The following is a 24114-nucleotide window of genomic DNA, read 5'->3' on the forward strand; positions in this document are numbered from 1 at the left end:
CCATGCGCACATTATGTTGAGGTCGTACGGCCCGGTCCAACATAAAAGGACATGTGCACTGTTAGAGGGTCGAATGGTACAAACCATAGATGTATCTATTTTTACCGAGGCGATCGGCCCGATCCGCAAATATCAATTATCATCAATAGGGTCACGTAAGTCATACTCATAGTCAAATAAATTCATACAAGTTATCAAGTGAGTGCATGCGTTCTCATACATTTATTTCCAACCCCTAACAAGTCCTAAGTGATCTCATTAACATGAAAGGAGATAGACATTTACAAATATAGCATGATACGAGTCCTAAACTACCCGAACAATTAATAAAATAGTAGTTATGCACGGACTCTCATTACCTTGTACGTACGTAGCCCCCACAATTAGCAACACATGATTAATTAACTCACATATGGGGATAATTCCCTCTTACAAGGTTAGAAAGGAGACTCACCTCGCTCCAAAGCGTACACCCAATATCAAGAACGTGCTCAAACCCTCAATTTGGAGCCGAACTATCCAAAACTAATTAAACGTGGTAGGAACTAGTCAATACAAGCTCAAGAGTTTGCATTTTAATGGCTAAAGTAATTTTTCAACCTTAAACACAAGTTTCCTAAAATCTGACCTCTGGCCCACATGCCCGGATTCTGAATTTTTTTGAAGAAAGTTGTTCTCTATAACCTAAAGGTCAACAATATATGATTTCTACTCCATTCCATAATAAATTTCGTGGTTAAATATAATTTTTATCAAAACCCTATGTTTTCCTCTAACCCCATAATTTTTCCCTAATATGTGTGTGTTAATCTACCCAAGACTCAAGTATTAAACTCAAAATAAGTAGGATGAACTTATCTCAAGATGCTAGGTGAAATCTCTCTCTTTGGAAGCTCCCAAATAACCCAAACAATGGTGGAAATGTGTCAAAAATGACACATTCCCGTATTAAAGGAAGGCACTACCTTCAGCGATTTCCGCACCTGCGCTTAGGGGACCGCATTGTAGTCTTGTTTTGCGGAGAAGGAGCCGCATCTGTGGTTCCTAGGATCCTCCCCTTGGCTGCTTCTGTGATGGCTTGACCGCACCTGCGGTCTCGCACCTGCGGCTGACCTACCGTAGGTGCGGTTATGACAGATAGCTGGAGCTTCAGCTCCTTTGCAATTTTTTCCAACTTCACTCGAGCCTCGTCCGATTGACGCTCGGGGCCCCGGGCCCCGCTCGAACATACCGACAAGTTTAAAATCATAAAACGGACTCGCTCAAACCCTCAGAACGCCCGAAAAAACACTTAATCTAAGAATCACCCCCTAAAACCAATTGAATAGAGTTCGGAGAGGATTTGGTAAGAAATAAGACACTTAGTCTCTTTTAAGAAGGCTTAAGTTGGAAAAGTCAACCAGGTGTTGACTTATGTGTTAGAAGGCTCGGAAGTGAGTTCCGATGGTTTGATTAGCTTCAGGAGGTGATTTGTGACCTAGGAGCGTGATCAGAATGGGTTTTGGAGTTGTAGAGAAGATTTAGGCTTGAATTGGCGAAATTGATATTTCGGCAAATTCCGGTTGATATGCGAGATTTTGGTATAGGGGTCGGAATAGAATTCCGAGAGTTGCACTAACTTCATGGTGTCATTTGGGATATGTGTGCAAAATTTTAGGCCATTCAGACGAGTTGATAGACCTTTTGATCGAAAGCATAATTTAAGAGTTCTTAGGCTTGAATCCTATGTTAAATTGGTGATTTTATGTTGTTGTGAGCGTTTCGAAGTTTTGAACAAGTTTGAACGATGTCATGGGATGTGTTGGTGCAATTGATTTGAAGTTCTGGGAGCTCCGGGTAGGTTCCGGGATGTTTTAGTGCAAAAATCATAGCTGTAGCTGGTCTACAGGGGTTGCAGGCCCCGGAACTCACTCACGCGGTCCGCACAAAAATAAGTGTGCCCGCGTTGGGTGCTGTGTGGACCGCACAAAACGGGCACGGCCGCGGTAGGCATCGTGGACCGCACAAAAGCGGGCGCGGGCGCAGTAGGCGTCGCGCGGACCGCACAAAAGTGGGCGCGGCCGCGGTCGTTTTGGTGCGGCCCGAGGTAGCTGAAACCTGAGGGGTACCTATAAATACGAGGTCTTGGGTTTTATTTAATATTTTAACCTAGAGAGCTCGAATTTTGGCGATTTTTCGAAGGTTTTTCAAGAAATTCATCGGGGTAAGTGATTTTAACTCAGATATGGCTAGAATACATGAATCTATCACTGAATTCATCATTTAATTCGTGATTTGAGATGGAATTTGGGAAGAAAATTGTGAAACCTTTGAAAAATGTAAAATGATGATTTGAAGGACCAAAGTGTATCAGAATTGGATAATTTTGGTATGGTTAGACTCGTGAGGGTATGAGGATTCTGAAAATGTAAATTTTACCTGATTCCGAGACGTGGGCTCGGGGCTCGGGTTTTGCTAATTTCGAGATTTCTGATATTTTTCGAATGTTTTCTCTTGGGCTTTGTTCCCTTAGCATATTGTGACATATTCATTCTGATTTTGGATAGATTCGACACACGTGGAGGCCAATTCGAGGGGCTAAGGCGTCGCAAGCTAGAGAATTAGCCAGTTCGAGGTGAGTAATGGTTGTAAATGATGTCCTGAGGGTTTGAAACCCCGGATTGCACATCGTAGTGCTATATTGAAGCAAGATACGTGTTGGATGATGAGCGTGGGGTCTTTCACTACTGGGGATTGTGACTTGGTCCATCCCGATTGATGATTTTACTGAATATTTGGCTGAAATTCATTTGTTATCATCATGATTTGGGCTGATTGCCATATTTGGACTTCGTGCCAACTATTTGAACCCTTCGGGGAATTTTATCACTGTTTCCTCACTGCTTGACTTATTATTTGAACTCAATCCTATTGATATATACTGTTTTACAAACTCAGCCACTTTTACTCAGATTTGAAACTTAAATGATATTTCTACATCATGTTTTGGGCTGAGAACTACTGTTTTACTAATGCCCAAGGGGCTTGTGATGATTTTGGACTGAGTGAGGCCGAGGGCCATATGTGAGGATATGCCGAGTGATATGAGGCCGAGGGCCTGAGATACTTTATATGCTACGAGTTGGCTTGAGTGATGTGAGGCCGAGTGCCGAGTGATGATGCCACAAGGTGGCTTGATATAGCGCTTGGGCCGTAAGGGGCCCCTCCGGAATCTGCACACCCACAGTGAGCGCAGGTACCCATTGTTCTGAGTGATTGATGCTATGCCCGAGGGGCTGATATGAGTGATTGTGAGGTAGCCCGAGGAGCTGATACTATTCTGAGAGTGAGCCCGAGGGGCTGATACTGTTCTGAGTTATTGATACTAAGCCCAAGGGGCTGATACTGTATTGAGAGTGAGCCCGAAGGGCTGATACTATGCTGAGCGATTGATACTGTGCCCGAGGGGCGGATTTCTACTTGTTATTTACCTGTTAAATTATCGGTTTTACTTGTTTTAAAAGGAATATCATTTGATTTCTCACTAATTTACTGCTTTAAGTGATTTTTACTGCTTGATATGGAATTGCTTTGTGCCTTTACGTGTTTTCATACTTTCAGCCATTATTTATAATTATTACTCACTGAGTCGGAGTATTCACATTACTCGTTGCACCGTGTGTGCAGATTCAGGCATATCAGAGTCCGCACCTGACCGCTGATTCCGTCCAGGCTAGGCGGTGATTCGGAGTTACGAGGTAGCTGTTGACGTCCGCAGCCCCTTGTCTCTCTTATCCTCTATCATTTATGTTTTCTTCAGATTGTTGTATCAGATTCCGTACTTTGTAGACCTATAGCAGATTCTGTAGTAGCTCATGACTTGTGACACCCTGGTTTGGGCTGTGTCGGGATGGTTCCTGCTGTTATTATCGTTAAATTCTGCAATTTATGAGCATTATATTATATAATATTACTGTTTATGATGATTAACTGTTTAAAAGAGGTGTTTCGTTTAGGTCTGGCTGGCCTTGTCTTCACGAGAGGCTCCATCACGACCGGGTTCGGGGATTGGGTCATGACACAAGTTATCTACATTAGTGGAGGAATACATGAAGTCAAGCCTATGATACTACTTGTATGCATTTGAACATCTTTTTGAGAGAGAGTTAATTCTTTCCATTTGATATCCCATTTTTGTTTTGAATTAAGATTTATGAGTGTGGGATCCTCTCTTAAATGTGAGGGCACATGAGATTTGAGTTGTGAATTTTAATCCCATTTTCAATTGGAAGGAATGACCAAAGAAAGTTGATTGTGATAGAGAGATAAATTTTGAAGCTTTAGTGTCATGACTTCATTGCTACTTTGATTTGCATTAGTGTTTGAGCACTTGAAGTATAATGAAGTTCATGAGAAGTGCTTGATAATTCATATGCTTGGGAGTAATTGTTGGTACCAATCGCAGTCATGTTTTTGTGCTTATAGTAGACCTATTTGGCTTGGCATGATATGGATGCATTGTTGAGCTAACTACTTGAAAGGAGATTTTGTCGCTTTCATTGCTTGAGGATAAGCAATAGTTTAAGTTTGGGGGTTTGATAAGTTGGTATTTTACCAACTTATCTTGTCTTTAAACCTATACGTTTGCAATGTTTGAGTGATAAAATCGTGTGTTTAATGTCATTTACTTCTATTTTACAGGTTGTATGTGATTTAGAAGTAATGGTGAAAAAACCAAGTAAAAACAAGTCAAACGGGAGCTAAAATGGACAAGGAGAATCTGCCCAGTGATTTATTCTTCGCGAACGCGAAGGTACATTGCGAACGAGAAGAAGCAAGAGCCAGCCTTCGCGAACGCGAAATGAACCACACGAACGCGTTGAATAAGATCTTGAACCTTCGCGAACGCGAAGGACCAAATGCGAACGCGTAAGCTGGGATTTGCAAACCTTCGCGAATGCGAAATTTTTGTCGCGAACGCATTGAGGAAACTGGGCATGAAAACTGGGCAGATCTGGAATTTCATATTTTTGACCCCAAATCCTTTAATACCCAAACCAGCTCATTTGTAAAATATCTTTGGCTTATTTTCAGTCCCATAGACTAGAGAAGAACAAGTTCTTGAAGCTAGGGCTTTGCACACACACTTTGGTCTTGAAGATTCAAGCTTGTGGTTAAGATTTTCATACCCATTTATGTTTATTTCTTCATTTCCTTGTTTTGTATTGTATATCTAAGTGTGTAGTATTTTATTCAACACTTGAATCTTGTTTATGAAAATATTCATGTTTAAAGTGTGGATTAAATACCTTGTTGTGCTTATGTATTGAATGATTTTTATGCTTTTATGAAGTGAGTTATTGTTACTTTAATTATTCTTGTTATTTAATATTTCCAAAGGGATTAGCTAACCCTAGGACTCGCCCATTAACTCCGAATTAATTTTGGAAAAGATAATTTTGGGTTGGGAAGGATTAATTAACAAGAACTTGAGGCTTTAGCCCTCATTTTATAGATTCTACCTAGGGATAGGATTTAACTACTTGTAGCCATTCCGGTTGTGCTTAATATCTTAATTGTTTTAGGGATAATTCAATTAGGAAGTCTTGTTAGTCTACAGAAAAATCTAATTAAGAGTTATTATCCGTGACTAATTGACATAAACTCGCTTATATTTGTAAAATCATGGAATATATTGTACCGTTACTTAAGTGTAATTCCCGATGCATTCATACTTGTAGTCATTGATCATTTTACTTGCTTTCTAGGTTAGTTTACATTTCCACATTTAGATATAAAATATTTTCAAACAAAAATTCTTAGTGTTTGGCATTGCGTGATAAGCGATAATTTTCTTACATTTCTAATCGCCTACACATTGTTCTCTGTGGGATTCGACCCCGACTCATAGTTGGGTAAATTATATTGCATGCGACCGTGTCCATTTACTTTTTAGTAGTGGATTTGGACGTCATCAAAATTGGCTCCGTTGCCGGGGAACAATTTGGCGTAATTTAGGTTGTTTGAGAAATAAGCGAAAGTGATTTGGTCCAAACTTGTGAATATTTGTGTAATTATTTTTCTTACCTTGGTCTATTTTTCTTGTTTATTTTATTATTTTTGAAAAATGGCATCATATAATGATTATTGGTCGGATGGTAGTTGTTCATACTTTGATGACCCTTGTCCTTTATTGTGGAGGATCACACTCGTGGCAAAATTGTTTAAATTCTCCCGGGGGTGGATTGTGCGCACAATTGCAAACCCATGAGTGGAGTATTTGTGATAAATGTGGTTGCCAAAATGGTCATTGGGATGATTGTGCTTATTTGTTATTCCCTTCCCCAAGCCCCCGCTATGATGATTCTACTTTTTGTGATGAAAATTATAGGGCTATGGAAATGGAAGAAGTTGAGCATGGACAAAATGGAGAGTTCAAACTCATGTTGGAATGCCTACTTGAAGGAGGAAACAAAAAACAAAGTGCCTTGGAGGAGCTTTTGGAAAATAGTCTCCAAAATGACATGGCACTTGAGAGGTTGCACTCACAAATGGGAGAAATGTTTGAAGCTTTAGAGGTCCAAAAAGCCTCGGAAGTTAATGAGAGCCAAGAATTTTCCTTAGATGAGGAAGCCGAAAGTCCTTCCTTGGCGCTTGATCAAAACCAAGAAGAACTCTCAAATGCTCAAAATGAGAAGATGATGCTCATCTTGGAGACCATTCTTGAAAATGAGGAGATGTACAACTTTGCACTCGAGGACTTAAAACAAGGCTTGAATTACAATGATGAACACATTCACACTTTGGAAGATCAAATGCAAATATTGGTTGGGGCTCACTAGGCCCACCAACTTGAGAGTGTGGAAGGAAGCCAAGAAGAGTCCAATTCCGATGAAGAAAGTGAGCTTTACTTTGAGGATTCAAGAATTGAACATCTGCCAACCGAATCCATGAGTATTAATGATGCAGTAAAAAATATGGAATTAGAGTCATCCGGTGTAAATGAAAAATTGGTTGAAATTGACTCTAGTTCGGGGGAAAAAGAGGATGTGAAAATCCGAGAAAAATTGCAAAGTGAGGGTTTGAAGTCACATTCCAAGCATTTTTCAACGTTGGAATTGTGTGGTGATATGGAAATTAAACTACACGAGTCAATGAGGGATTGCGAGGAGGAAAGTGTCACGACCCAAACCGATGGGCCGCGACGGGCGCCTAAATCTTACCTATCAAACACCCCTAAGCATACATCTAAAATATGAACCTGAATAACATCTGCTGCATTACAAAATTAACATACGTGAAAGAAGCCTGCCATCAAGGCATATGTACGTATATAGACAGAATACAGTGGGCGAGCCGGCAAAGCTGCTATAGGCAACTATACATCAAAAACTGAAAGCCGACAAGGCCACATATAACCCAACTAGACATATTGTCTACAGACCTCTAACAAAAACATAACTGTACAAAGACGGGACTGAGCCGCGTTATACTCATATACATATATATGTACAAACGTATCGTACCAATATCAAAAACAGCTTCGGATCAAATGGAGCACGCCAACTCTCGCTGATTAGGGACCCTAAGAATGGGGACCGTCAGCTTGCCTACCTGCACCTGCGGGCATGAAACGCAAGCCCCATGAAATAGGGCGTCAGTACAAAAAATGTACTGAGTATGTAAGACATGGAAATTAGTACGTAAGAGACATAGATGAAACATGGACTACTGAAACACATTTTTAAATTTGAATAACTTTGTAAATACTGAAACGTTTATAATGTCATGCACGTGCATGTAAATGTCATGCCATGCATAGGTATGGTGTACATAATATCATCAAGCTACTGGGGGCATCCCATTATATCATCTCGGCCACTGTGGGCAATATCATCAACATATACCAGCTGATCAGGTGGTGGTGCGTATATAACGCCATAACTTTTTCCATATCCCATATACATATATATACATACATATATACGCGTATATAATGCCGTTTGAATACATATATATATATATATATATATATATATATATGCGTATATAACGTCGTTTGAATCATATTTTAGCCACTGTGGGCAATATCATCATCATATACCAACTGATCAGGTGGTGATGCATATATAACGCCGTAACCTTTTCCCATATCCTATATACATATATTTACATATATACGCGTATATAACGCCATCTGGTCATGGGTCAATGCACATGTACGAAATACACAAAAAATACGTAATCATCTCAATATTCCTTCCGGATAAATTTTTCCAACTGCGTATTATTTTGAGACCCATGAACAGAAGAAAATAATAATTCTCATGGGGAATCAAGAATATAGACACCCCTACTATTTCTATGAATAGAATAATTTATAGAAATCGTGTATTTGCTCGTTTCTTTCGTATAATCTAGACCATGCCAAAAGAAAGAAGGGAGGGCCTTAACATACGTGTTCCTGGAATTATTTGAACGAATTTCTGCTTGAAATCTTGAAACGAAATTTGGACGAATTTTTTTGATTCTGCTCTCTAACGTTTTTTTGTGTACTAAAGACATAAATGGATTTAATCTTAAAGTTAACTTTGTTCCAATCGTTTGAAGTCTTGATTTTGGACTTACACTCTCTTGGTTTCAAGCCCAAGTTGTGTATTGAAGCTAAGACAGAATGTTGATAAGTCTTTCTAAGACTTATTCTTTAAGTCATGGTTTTGGGTTATTCATAGGTAACCACATGGATTAAATGACTTATGAGTCATGTCTACCAATTGTGGCTTTATGCCACCTGGAAAGGTGGTTAATTTTCAATTTTTTTATCCACTTATTAGTTAACTAGGTAATGTCCTGTTACCCGGTAATTAATCAATTACCCGCATAATTTAAAAATTACCACAAATTACTTAAAATTCTATTTATTTTTTTAAAATACTTCATATATACTATATATTTTATATTATCGTGGTCATATGGTACCTTGCATGGTACTAGTTCATATTTATCGGGTATTATCGCTCGACCCGTATTTTTTTCAAATTGGCCACTTTCACCGAAACTCGTTTTCTTTAATCTGTGTACCCCTTTATCCTTCATAACACTTATTTATCGCTTCTTATAAATAGCGTAAATACGTTAACGTCAAGATGATATCATCCCCGAGTCTACGTCGGTTAACTGAAAACGAAATTTTAACGTACGAAAATGCGAGATGTAACTTCCTTCCCCCCTTAGAAACATTCGTCCTCGAATGTTCCACTCTCCGTGATCCATATAACTTTTGCAAGGTCGCCTTTTATAACAATACTACTACCAACTCTCCCCGTAGAAGCTTAATAACCCAACGCCACATAGGACCACAATTATCAATAACGACAATGGCCTCACATGACCAACGACAATAACAAACGCAAGAATTTATGCACATACCTTATGATTATGACGTCTCAGTCGGACCCTTCTCTGGAGGAGGAAATAAGTAGGGATATCTAGACTTCATGTTTTCCTCGGCCTCCCAAGTCATTTCTTCCACATTGTTGTTTCTCCAAAGTACTTTCACAGAGGCTACCTCCTTATTCCGTAGCTTGCGGATTTGTCGGTCTAGAATGGCAACCGGAATTTCCTCGTATGACAAGTCCTCTATAATCTGTACATCATTCGTAGGTACCACTCGGGTAGGATCGCCAATGTACTTTTGTAACATAGATACATGAAAAACTAGATGGACAGACTCCAATTGCGAAGGAAATTCTAACTCATAAGCTACTCGGCCCACCCTCCGAATGATCTTATAAGGCCCAATATACCGTGGGCTAAGTTTACCCTTTTTGCCAAATCTCATCACACCCTTCATAGGTGACACCTTCAAGAATACCCAGTCATCAACCCCGAACTCTAAATCTCGACGTCGCACGTCTTAATATGACTTCTGACGACTCTGAGCTGTCAATAGTCGATCCTGGATAAGCTTTACTTTTTCTATGGCTTGCTGAACCAGGTCTGGCCCGTGTAATCCAGATTCTCCAACGTCGAACCACCCTATAGGCGACCTACACTTTCGTCCGTAAAGGGCTTCGTATGGAGTCATCTAAATGCTAGAATGGTAGCTATTATTATATGCGAACTCAATAAGCGGAAGATGATTATCCCAGCTACCTTTGAAGTCTATTACAGAAGCTCGCAATATATCCTCCAGTGTTTCAATTGTACGCTCAGCCTGTCCGTCTGTCTGGGGATGAAATATGGTACTAAGACTTACTTGAGTCCCCAATCCCTTTTGGTAGGATCTCCAGAAGTTAGCTGTAAATTGAGCTCCTCTATCTGAGATAATAGATACAGGTACACCATGCAGTCGTACTATCTCCTTAATATAAAACCTCGCATAATCTTCTGAAGAGTACGTAGTTCTAACGGGCAGAAAATGGGCTGACTTTGTGAGCCTATCAACAATTACCCATATCGAATCGAACTTACGCTGGGTACGAGGTAAGCCTATGATAAAGTCCATATTGATTATTTCCCATTTCCAAGTCGGAATCTCCATAGCCTGCAATAATCTACCAGGTTTTTTATGCTCAATCTTAACCTACTGACAGTTAGGGCACTGAGCAACAAATTCAGCTATGTCCTTTTTCATTCCGTCCCACCAATATATTTCCCTGATGTCATGATACATCTTTGTCGCTCCTGGATGGATAGAATAACGGGAATAGTGAGTTTCTCCCATGACCTGCCGACGCAACCCCGCAACATTAGGCACACATAATCGCCCTTGGTATCTGAGGACCCCATCTTCGGTAATTTCAAATGGTGTCTTCTTCTTCTGAAGAGTGGTATCTCTATAATGAATTAGCACAGGGTCCTCGTATTGGCGTTCCTTCACTTCAGTTACTAAAGATGATGTTGCCGTATCCTGAAGAGTAATTCCAATGTCACCTGAGTCCAGTAACTGAACTCCAAGACTAGCTAGCTGATGAACCTCATGGGCTATTCCCCTCTTTTCTGGCTGCAAATATGACAGGCTGCCCATAGATCTACGGCTGAGTGCATCGGCAACTACGTTTGCCTTCCCCGAATGGTATAAAATATTAACGTCATAGTCTTTAAGTAACTCCAACCATCTCCTTTGACGAAGATTCAATTCCCTTTGCTTGAAGATGTACTGGAGGCTCTTATGATCCTTATAAATATCAACATGAATGCCATACAAGTAGTGCCTCCACATCTTTAGTGCATGAATCACCACAACTAACTCTAAATCATGGGTCGGGTAGTTCTTTACGTGCTTTCTTAGTTGTCTAGAAGCATAAGCCACAACCTTACCATGCTGCATCAGCACCCAACCCAATCCAACGCCTGAAGCATCACAATAGATAACATAACCATCGGTCCCTTCTGGGAGCGTGAGAACCGGTGCTGAAGTTAACCTATCTTTTAATGCCTGGAAACTCCGTGCACATGCATCAGTCCATTGAAAGTTTGCTTCCTTCTGAGTCAACTTTGTTAAAAGTGCTGAAAGGGAAGAAAATCCTTCCATAAATCTCCTGTAATAACCTACCAACCCAAGAAAACTACGAACCTCCGTTGGTGTTGTAGGCCTAGGCCAAGTCTTTACTGCCTCAATCTTTTGTGTATCCACCAGGATGCCTTCACCCGAAATGATATGCCCAAGGAAAGTTACAGAGTTCAACCAGAATTCACACTTAGAAAATTTTGCATACAACTTCCTCTCCTGTAGAACTCTGAGCATCGTACGCAGATGACCAGCATGTTCATCCTCTGAACGAGAATATACCAATATATCGTCAATAAATACAATTACAAACAGATCTAAGAAAGGCCTGAACACACAGTTCATCAAATCCATGAATATTGTTGGGGCATTGGTCAGACCGAACGACATAACCCGAAACTCAAAATGCCCATATCTAGTCCTGAATGCTGCCTTCGGAATATCTTCATCCTTAACCCTTACTTGATGGTACCCGAACCTCAAGTCTATCTTTGAAAACCACTTGCACCTTGCAACTGATTAAATAGGTCATCAATCCTCTGGAGTGGGTACTTTTTCTTGATCGTCACCTTATTCAGTTGCCTATAATCAATACACATTCTTAAGGAACCATCTTTCTTCCTTACAAACAACACAGGTGCTCCCCATGGGGACGTACTAGGTCTGATAAAACCTTTTTCAAGCAAGTCCTTTAGTTGTTCTTCCAATTCTTTCAGCTCTGCGGGGGCCATTCTATAGGGAGGGATAGATATTGGGTGAGTATCTGGTAGTAGGTCAATAGAAAACTCAATTTCTCACTATGGCGGGAGACCCGGAAGTTCATCAGGGAAGGTATCTGGAAACTCATTTACCACAGGGATGGACTGAATAGTTGGTGACTCTACTTCTACATCCTGAACCCGAACTAAGTGATAAATACAACCCTTTCTGATCATCTTCCTTGCCTTGAGATAGGAAATAAATCTACCTTTCGGCGATGCTGTTCCACTCCAAAATAGGCTCCCCCAGAAATTGAAATCGGACTATCTTCGATCTACAATCAACATTGGCATGACAAGAAGCCAACCAATGCATACCCATTATAACATCAAATTCTACCATATCTAACTCGATTAAGTCTGTTACGGTAGGTCGACCATGAACTATTATTATACAACCCCTATATACATGCTTAGCTATTACCGAGTCCCCAACAGGTGTAGACACCTCAAAAGATTTAACCAATTCAGGTTTTATTTCAAACTTACTAGCAATCAACGGAGTAACGTATGATAAGGTCGAACCTGGATCAATTAGTGCATATACATTGTAGGAGGAGACTGATAATATACCTGTAACAATATCAGGCGATGACTCTTGGTCATGTCGTCCTGCCAATGCATAAATGCGGTTCTGAGGGCTGCTCGAGCTAGATGCTCCTCTTCTGCCTCCACCATGACTTATTTGTGCTTGGGGACTTTGCCTAGGGGGCGTACTGATGATGACGATCTAGCCACAGATCCCGCTGGCTGAGCTATGCTTGTATCACCTCTCATCGGACAATCCCTCATAATGTGGCCAGGATAACCACAAGTATAACAAATATCTAGTCCCATACGGCATTGCCCGGTATACTGCTTACCACATTGAGTACATCGTGGCAAGGGTGGCCTCATCTGATTTGACTCACCCCTATACTGAGAACCTGAGGCCCTAAAATTCTGACCAGGCCTTGAATATGTAGAACAATCAAATCTCTTTCCTCCAAACTGAGGGGGCGTGCTAGCCGAGGATTGGGATGGATATCTCAAATACTGCTGCCTCTGACCATCTCGAAACTCACCAGAAGGACCCGAAGACCTCGCCCTCTTATTTTGGGCCCTATCATGCTCACGATCGGCCCTCTGTTTCTGTTTATGCTCCTCTACACCTTGAGCGTACGCCTGAATACGAGAAATATCCATGTCTGGATGAAGTGAAACCGACATACAATCGTTAAGCAAGTAAGGTTCTAACCCCATCACGAACCGGTGAACCCGATCCTCCATCTTAGATACAATAGTGGGAGCATACCTAGACAACGAATCAAACTGAAGACAGTACTCCAGAACACTCATGTTTCCCTGCCGAAGGGTCAGGAACCTATCAACTCTGGCTCACCTAAGCTCTGGTGGAAGATAATGGCGAAGAAAAGCTTCTGTAAACTCCTGCCATACCGCTGGAGGGGCATTCTCACCTTTGGACAATTCCCAAGACTCGTACCAATTAATTGCAACATCTCAGAGTCTATAGGAAGCTAGCTCAACTGACTCAGTCTCAGTGGCCTTCATTACCCGTAACGTCCTCTGTACTCTATCAATAAATACTTGAGGGTCCTCATTCGGGTCTGATCCAGTGAATACTGGAGGGTCTAAATTAATAAAGTCACGAACCCTCGCGCTCACGGACCTATCTGGACCAATACCTGCTTCCTGACGTCGAGCCTGTACGGCTACTAATCGGGTCAATAACTGAACAGCATCTCTCATCTCCTGACTCGGCGTATCCTGTTGAGGTGTTAAATGTATAGGGGCGGGTGCTGGAGCTGGTGCCCTTTGGAACTCTTCTGGGAAAGGCGGGGTATGTGAAGTCTGAGATGGAACCTCACCCTGAGATTCTCCCCGAGCCCTGGTAACTCGTGGTGCTCGACTAGTAGTCTCACCAGCCACAGACTTTCCCTTCTGGGTGGCCGTACTCTTTGGACGCATTGCTGAAAATATAACATATCGTTAGGAACAAGAATTCTTGTATTGCACGATCTTGAGATAAAAAAAGAGGATAACATCCTATATGTCCTGTAGCCTCCTGTTTATAAGTGTGGTGCACGACACATCCATAAACAAGACTCTACTAGACACGGTCTGTAGACAACCCTAGGATAGAACTGCTCTGATACCACTTTTGTCACGACCCAAACCGATGGGCCGCGACGGGCGCCTGAATCTTACCTATCAAACACCCCTAAGCATACATCTAAAATATGAACCTGAATAATATCTGCTGCATTACAAAATTAACATACGTGAAAGAAGCCTGCCATCAAGGCATATGTACGTATACAGACATAATACAGTGGGCGAGCCGGCAAGGCTGTAATAGACAACTATACATCAAAAACTGAAAGCCGACAAGACCACATATAACCCAACTAGACATATTGTCTACAGACCTCTAACAGAAACATAACTGTACAAAGACGGGACTAAGCCACGTCATACTCATATACATATATATGTACAAACGTATCGTACCAATATCAAAAGAAGCTCCAGATCAAATAGAGCACGCCAACTCCCGCTTATTAGGGACCCTAAAAATGGGGACCGTCAGCTTGCCTACCTGCACCTGCGGGCATGAAACACAAGCCCCGTGAAATAGGGCGTCAGTACGAAAAATGTACTGAGTATGTAAAACATGGAAATTAATACGTAAGAGGCATAGATGAAACATGGACTACTGAAACACATTTTTAAATTTGTATAACTTTGTAAATACTGAAACGTTTATAATGTCATGCACGTGCGTGTAAATGTCATGCCATGCATAGGTATGGTGTACATAATATCATCAAGCCACTGGGGGCATCCCATCATATCATCTCGGCCACTGTGGGCAATATCATCAACATATACCAGCTGATCAGGTGGTGGTGCGTATATAACGCCATAACCTTTTCCATATCCCATATACATATATATACATACATATATACGCGTATATAACGCCGTTTGAATACATATATATATATATATACGCGTATATAACGCCGTTTGAATACACATAACTTTTCCCATATCCCATATACATATATATACATACATATATACGCGTATATAACGCCGTTTGAATCATATTTTAGCCACTATGGGCAATATCATCATCATATACCAACTGACCAGGTGGTGATGCGTATATAATGCCGTAACCTTTTCCCATATCCCATATACATATATTTACATATATACGCATATATAACGCCATCTGGTCATGGGTCAATGCACATGTATGCAATACATGAAAAATACGTAATAATCTCAATATTCCTTCCGGATAAATTTTTCCAACTGCGTATTATTTTGAGACCCATGAACAGAAGAAAATAATAATTCTCATGGGGAATCAAGAATATAGACACCCCTACTATTTCTATGAATAGAATAATTTATAGAAACCGTGTATTTGCTCGTTTCTTTCATATAATCTAGACCATGCCAAAGAAAGAAGGGAGGGCCTTAACATACCTGTTCCTGGAATTATTTGAACGAATTTCTGCTTGAAATCTTCAAACGAAATTTGGATGAATTTTTTTGATTCTGCTGTCTAACGTTTTTTTGTGTACTAAAGACATAAATGGATTTAATTTTAAAGTTAACTTTGTTCCAATCGTTTGAAGTCTTGATTTTGGACTTACACTCTCTTGGTTTCAAGCCCAAGTTGTGTATTGAAGCTAAGACAGAATGTTGATAAGTCTTTCTAAGACTTATTCTTTAAGTCATGGTTTTGGGGTATTCATAGGTAACCACATGGATTTAATGACTTATGAGTCATGTCTACCCATTGTGGCTTTATGCCACCTGGAAAGGTGGTTAATTATCAATTTTTTTTATCCACTTATTAGTTAACTGGGTAATGTCCTGTTACCTGGTAATTAATCAATTACCCGCATAATTTAAAAATTACCACAAATTACTTAAAATTCTATTTATTTTTTTAAAATACTTCATATATACTATATATTTTATATTATCGTGGTCATATGGTACCTTGCATGGTACTAGTTCATATTTATCGGGTATTATCGCTCGACCCGTATTTTTTTTAAAATTGGCCACTTTCACCGAAACTCATTTTCTTTAATCAGTGTACCCCTTTATCCTTCATAACACTTATTTATCGCTTCTTATAAATAGCGTAAATACGTTAACGTCAAGATGATCTCATACCCGAGTTTATGTCGGTTAACTGAAAACGAAATTTTAACGTACGAAAATGCGAGATGTAACAGAAAGGCAACTACCATACATTTTACACTTTGAGGAAGTAAGAAAGCAAAATGACATTCCTCACATGAAAGCCAAGAAGTGCAAAATGAAGAATTTAAGGATTGGCTTGATCATCGACTTACCACCCCCCTCGATCGTGGTCACAAGCATGATTCCAACCTAGGTGCCCAGTTCATATCATCCAAGTGGCGAGAAAAGTGGTAAAGTTGTTTGCATCGTTCCACGGCGTTAAATGCGGCACTTGGTGGGAGGCAACCTATCGTTTTTCAAAAATTTTAGTCATTTTTAAAATTTTCTTTTTTAGAATAGCTTAGAATATTATTTGTAACTAATCTGCCAAGTTTTAGATTTTTTGGAGTTGATTTGAGCAGGTCAGAGTGTTCTGAAGAGCCAAAACTAGTAGCTGTTAGAACTGTTGAAGTGCAAGAAAAACTTGCTCTTCGCATTCGCGAGTGCACATCGCATTCGCGTAGGTTAATGAAACTATAAAGCTTCGCATCCGTGACCATCATCGGAGTCTACCCTTCGCGTACGCGGAAGTCCCTTACGAACGCATAGGGTCAGGTAAGTGTAAATACAAGTTACCTACTGGAAGCGAGCAAAACTCACCCCTTGCTCAAAACAACAGTTCCCTTCACTCCTTAAGCCCCAAAAATTCAAATCATCTAAAATCTTCAAGTCTCTTGCAAATTTTTCATCTCCATTCTCAAGGTATGTGATTTCTTCGCTCTCCTCTCAAATCTTTCGTCTCCTTCTTGGTGTAAATTGTGAAACAATAGAAGAGCACTCATTGTTGTTTGGTCCTTAGGGTTCAAATTATAAGTATTAAGTTGCAAATTGATGCTTGAAATTTGTTGTTGCTTGCTGGGTGAGATTGGTTGAGTGTGAGTAGTTGTTTTTTAAGAAAATTTTGGGTAAGATTTGGTCATAAATTCTCTGTAAATGAACAAAGAAAAGAGGTCACCCCAACTATTTGAAGAAAAGCCTGAAAGAAAAGATGTTCTGGGCAAGGAAGATGACCTTCGTGAATGCGAGGGTCTCCCCATGAACGCGAATGCAAAATAGTGTTGGCAGAAATATTAAACCTTCGCGAACACGATGTCCAGCTCGCGAACGTGAAGGTCTGAGTCTGGGCAAATTTTTTTTACTCTTTGAGAACGCGATTTTCTGCTCACGAACGTGAAGAACAATACCTGGCAGTCCCAAAAATGGAAAAAAACAGTAGCTTCGCACAGCTCTGCCCGGGACCCTTTTCGCCCATTTCTTTGGCCTAAATTTTTCCTAATACATTGTTTTAAGTGTCTGTATGAGCTTTTAACATTATTGGTCTATTTTGTAGTTACTTTGGGCTTAAAATGGATCCAGAACATAATGAAATTGCACAAGAACATGTATTTGGACCTGGACAAGAGGAAGCCTTTGATCGTGAGCGGTTTCTATCTACAACATGTGAGCGGAAATACGACGAACTCTTGTCCAACATCATCATCCGAGAAAGAGGCATAAACTTGGAAAAAGTTAAAGCTAAAATGTTGGGCTTCTACATGCGCTTGATAGAGAGCAGGTGGATTTGTTTTGCTGAGCAACCAAATAATGCCAACCACACAGTAGTTCTGGAATTCTATGCAAACGCCTTGATGACCAATTTCCAAGGTGCATTTGTTACTACTGTGCGGGGTGTGCAAGTCCACTTCAGCCCTGAGATAATACATGGTGTTTATGGCCTCCCCAATGCTGACAACGAGGTCTACAGAGAAAGAGCCAGAGCAGGAGGAAACCAATGGCTAGTAGATAAGCTACATGATGGGATTACTCCGAAGTGGCTGATAGTGCACAAGGGAGTTGATTTTCACGACCTTACGGCTGAGGCAAAGACATGGCTCTCCATTATCTATTCAAGAGTGTCACCCTCTACTAATGACACTGATGTGACACCAGACAGGGCACTGATCATTGCTACTATTATGGATGGAATACCTGTGAACGTGGGGGAACACATTGTCCAAGAAATTAAAGAAGCCACTCATGGGAGATCCAAGAGCCTTTTATTTCCATCCTTGATCACTAGACATTGCTATGATGTTGGGGTGCCTCAATGCCCTAATGATGTTGAGAAAGGTCAAGGAAAGCCGATGATTCATCCCTTGTTTAAAAGGGGACCCAGTGACAAACAAAAAAAGAGGTGAATTGATGTTGCTTCCTCTTCATTTGGGAAGTTCTCTGAGGCCACCACTGATCCTGCCGGAGCCTTCGCACCTTCATCAGGGTCCTTTGACCCCATGGGACCACTCCATCCCGGTCCTCACACTATGCGCTACTTGTCCAGCCATATATATGGGGTAGATGTACATGTTAGGCAACTTATTGGTGACCTTCCCACTGGCCCACCTAGGACTGGCATTTCTATTGGGACTGCTGCCCACCATCTATGATGGATTTGGTCAAAGATAAAAAAGAGATCACAGACAAGATGGAGGCCATTAACACCAGGCTTGAGAACATGAGTCACCGACAAGGAAAGATTGAAAAGAGGCAGAGAAAGTTCAAAGAGCATGAGAAGAAGAAAAGCAAGTTGTTGTCCAAGATGATGCAAAAGTTAAGCACATTTTGTGGGTCCCAGGAATAAGATGATGATGATGATGATGATGATGCGGACTTGGAGCTAAAATTTCCCACCACTTCCAGTTCCGTCTGATGCAGTATTCAGGGAGCACTTTCCACCATTTTACTCTATCATGTTTAGTTGCATTGGGGACATTGCAACATCTTTAGTTGGGGGTGGCTTCTTGTATAACTATTCTTATTGTATAATTGTGGATAATTGAGGGTATGGCAGATTGGTACTGTGGTTGTTTTTATTTTGTTGTTCGTGTATTTTCATGTGATGTGTTATATTAGTATGTTTATTAGCTTCTAAATTTTTTTTAGTTACTTGATGTTTATTAGCTTCTTAAATTTTTTTTTATATAGTATGTTTTATGTTAGTGGCGATATCCTTGGTTTTCTTTATACCACGGTTCTTTTTCCAAGGATGCCAATTTTCTTATTGAACAGGGTAATCGTACAAAATATTTGTCAACTTTTTTCGATGATTGATAGATAGGCAACTTTCTTAAGGGAATTAGTCTTGTAGTTAGAATTAGTTTTTTTTAATTTAGGAAAAATAAACCGTTTGAGTTGGGGTTTGTGCCCATTGACCAAGATGTGGTTTGCTTGGTACCAACATGATTTAAACCCCGGCATATGAATTTTTGGTTGTTGAAAAAGAAAAATAATTCAAGTAAAAATGTCATGACTTTTAGACTCAAATTTTGGCTCTTTGATTCACTAAATAGCTTCCTATGCAACCTCTTTGAGTCATTGGTTTCAACTGAATTTTGGATTTGTATTCCACTTGAATGTTCATGTGCCATGTGTGGTGAGATTATTTGTGAGTTCTTTTGCATTACTTATAGTCTACAACTTGCCCGGAATGTGCTTCAAGGCGAAATCATAGACTAACTTGGTTTGAAAAATGATATTAGGCCTTCCTTGGACCGCTAGTGTGCCTTAAATTTTCTACCCTTGAATATTTTCCCTAGTCAACCCATTTTGAGCCTTTAACCTTGTTCTTTGGCAACCATATTACAAGCTTAAATCCTTTGTTCTTAATTGATCTAGCTTTTAGCACCCTACCTCCCTAAGTACTTTGAAAGTGTAAACATAGGCTAAAAGCTTAAGTTTGGGGGTGAAGGTTGGAATAGTTGTGATATGGAAGTTGTTTGAAAAGATGGAAGGTAGAGAAAAGAAGAAAGAAAATGAAACCTTCCCTGACTTTGAAAAAAATAGAATAAAATGATAAAAAATTGTGAATAAAGGGAAGACTAAGTGTGGAATGAAAAGTGAAGAAACGATGGAAAATATTTTTGAAGGAAATGCACTTTAATTGTAAATGTTGTAGTGCTTGGGGAGGTTTTGAGTCACTCTAACCAAAATGTGCCCTACCTTAACCAAAAGCCTAAACTACAACCCTTTAAGTCCTAATTGATTTTGAACCAAGTTGTCTACACTAGTGTAGGAATACATGAAGGGCAAGCTTATGGTACTACTTGTATACATTTGAACATCTTTTTGAGAGGGAGTTAATTCTTTCCATTTGATATCCCATTTTTGTTTTGAATTAAGATTTATTAGTGTGGGATCCTCTCTTAAATGTGAGGGCACATGCGATTTGAGTTGTGAGTTTTAATCCCATTTTCAATTGGAAGGAATGACCAAAGAAAGTTGATTGTGATAGAGAAGCAAATTTTGAAGCTTTAGAGTCATGACTTGATTGCTACTTTGATTTGCATTAGTGTTTGAGCACTTGAGGAATAATGAATTTTATGAGAAGTGCTTGATAATTCAAATTCTTGGGAGTAATTGTTAGTACCAATCGCAGTCATGTTTTTGTGCTTATGGTAGACCTATTTGGTTTGGCATGATATGGATGCAGTGTTGAGTTAACTACTTGGGAGGAGATTTTGTCACTTTCATTGCTTGAGGACAAGCAATAGTTTAAGTTTGGGGGTTTGATAAGTTGGTATTTTACCAACTTATCTTGTCTTTAAACATATACGTTTGCTATGTTTGAGTGATAAAATCGTGTGTTTAATGTCATTTACTTCTATTTTACAGGTTGTATGTGATTTAGAAGTAATTGTGAAGAAACCAAGTAAAAACAAGTCAAACGGGAGCTAAAATGGACAAGGAGAATCTGCCCAGTGATTTATTCTTCGCGAATGCGAAGGTACATTGCGAACACGAAGAAGCAGGAGCCAGGCCTTCGCGAATGTAAAGTGAACCACGCGAACGCGTTGAATAAGATCTTGAACCTTCGTGAATGCGAAGGACCAAACGCGAACGCGTAATCTAGGATTTGCAAACCTTCGTGAACGCGAAGTTATTGTCGCGAACGCATTGAGAAAATTGGGCGTGAAAATTGGGCAGATCTGGAATTTCATATTTTTGACCCGAAATCCTTTAATACCCAAACCATCTCATTTGTAAAATATCTTTAGCTTATTTTCAGTCCCATAGACTAGAGAAGAACAAGTTCTTGAAGCTAGGGCTTTGCACACACACTTTGGTCTTGAAGATTCAAGCTTGTGGTTAAGATTTTCTTAGCCATTTATGTTTATTTCTTCATTTCCTTACTTTGTATTGTATATCTAAGTGTGTAGTATTTTATTCAACACTTGAATCTTGTTTATGGAATATTCATGTTTAAAGTGTGGATTAAATACCTTGTTGTGCTTATGTATTAAATGATTTTTATGCTTTTATGAAGTGAGTTATTGTTACTTTAATTATTTTTGTTCTTTAATATTTCCAAAGGGATTAGCTAACCCTATGACTCGCCCATTAACTCCGAATTAATTTTGAAAAAGATAATTTGGGGTTGGAAAAGATTAATTAACAAGAACTTGAGGATTTAACCCTCATTTTATAGATTCTACCTAGGGATAGGATTGAACTACTTGTAGCCATTCCGGGTGTGCTTAATCTCTTAATTGTTTTAGGGATAATTCAATTAGGAACTCTTGTTAGTCTTCGGAATAAGCTAATTAAGAATTATTAACCATGGCTAATTAACATAAACTCGCTCATATTTGTAAAATCATGAGATACATTGGATCGTAACTTGAGTGTAATTCCCGATACATTCATACTTGTAGCCATTGATCATTTTACTTTCTTTCTAGGTTAGTTTATATTTCCACATTTAGATATAAAATATTTTCAAACTAAAATTTTTAGTATTTGGCATTGTGCGATAAGCGATAATTTTCTTACATTCCTAATCGCCTACACATTGTTCTATGTGGGATTCGACCCCGACTTATAGTTGGGTAATTATATTGCATACGACCGTGTCCATTTACTTTTTAGTAGTGGATTTGGACGTCATCAATAATAGAAGAGTTTTAAAAGAGGATAAACAAACAAATCAGACGGAAACTCAGGAAAACAAACATTCGTCTAATAAACAGTCATAAGAAATTAGGGCCTTTGACATGCAAACTCAAGTAGAAGAACGATTTGAGGAAACACAATAGAATATGTCAAAAAATCAGAGAAAGGTTTTGAAATAGCTTAACAAGAACCCTAATCGGAAAAGATAAGTGGTTTTGAAGGCAGAGTTTAAAAGAAACTTCGAGAAAAACGCTTAGAAGTTCAGAGCAAACATAGATCTGAAATAGATCTAAGGGAAATCGAAAGAACCTTAGAGGTTAGGGTTTCAGAAGAACCCCAAGTGATGAGAAAGGCTTTGAAAACCTTGATCTAAGCACGAGAGTCGAAAGTCTGACTCGAATAGCCAAGGCTGGCCGGAGAAAGGTCAGAGACGACCGGAGAACAGCCATGAACTGAAATCGAACAAGGTCTGGACCAAGAACTTGCAAGATCTAGCCTTGTTACCATAAGAATCGAACACGTAGAAGTCATGGGGGTTGATACAGGTCTCCGATGACCTCGGAAGCCATATATTTGGGAGGTATTAGGGTTGTAGTTTGATGGCGGCGGCTAGGGTTTGTGAGGGATTGCAGAGAGAGTTGAGAGGTAAAGGGATTCAAGGGCGGTGTTTGGTGTGAAATGGGATAGGGTAAGGGGTTATTTGTGGTTAAAAATGGAAAGGGCTAATATTGGCCGTTGATCTAAATGATTACGGCCAGGATTGAAAGGGTTAGGTAGGGGATCCGGGTTGGGTTATTTAAATGGGTTGTGGGTTGGCTTGAATGGAAATTGGGACATGGTAATTGGGCTTCAAATTGGGGGTTCAATTCAGGCCATAATTGAAATATAATTGGGCTAGATTTTAAATAGCCAATTTTCCCTTATTTATTTTATAAAAAATAGCAAATTAATTTCTGAAAACAAATTAAAAGCATTAAAATGATTTATAATCTATAATTATTAAGTTAAAATAATGGGCTAAAATTTTACAAATATAAACGCAATTAAATCTTAAAAGAGGCTAATATTACAATTATATGCAATTTAGCTTTAAAAATACCAAATAAATTTGTAAAAATATCAAAACATTATATTAGCTATATTTTAGAATGAATATAAGAATCCAATAAATGAATCATCAAAAATGATAATTTTGGGAATAATTATTGAGTTTTTATGGATAAAATAGGGCAATAAATTGATTTAAAAATCTTTAAAAATTAAGAAAAAATAATAAAATATTTGGACATACTTATATATGCATACATATGCTATTTTTAAAGTACTGTGTATATTAAAAACATATAGGAAAAAATTGTGTATCAACAGCTGTCCCTCTTTACCCGAGAAGGATGAAAGAGTTGTTGGGTAAAGATATGATGGCCAATTTTCACTGAACGAAACGGTTCAGGAAGGTTTAGGCCACGCCCTAGATTCCAAGCTACCTACATATCCCTAGTCTTACAGGAATCAGACCATATGTAGTTTCGGGTCTGTCGGCGGAGTATGCCGATGGAGACTTCCCAAGAACGGATGCAATATTCAGGACGGGGAATGGTTCAGGTTTGACATGGCTACGGGAACTGGAGCGGGATTGCTCCTGCCGAGATGGTCGTTGCTTGCCGGTTT

Source organism: Nicotiana sylvestris, chromosome 4, assembly GCF_000393655.2.
Source record: "Nicotiana sylvestris chromosome 4, ASM39365v2, whole genome shotgun sequence".
Taxonomy (NCBI): domain Eukaryota; kingdom Viridiplantae; phylum Streptophyta; class Magnoliopsida; order Solanales; family Solanaceae; genus Nicotiana; species Nicotiana sylvestris.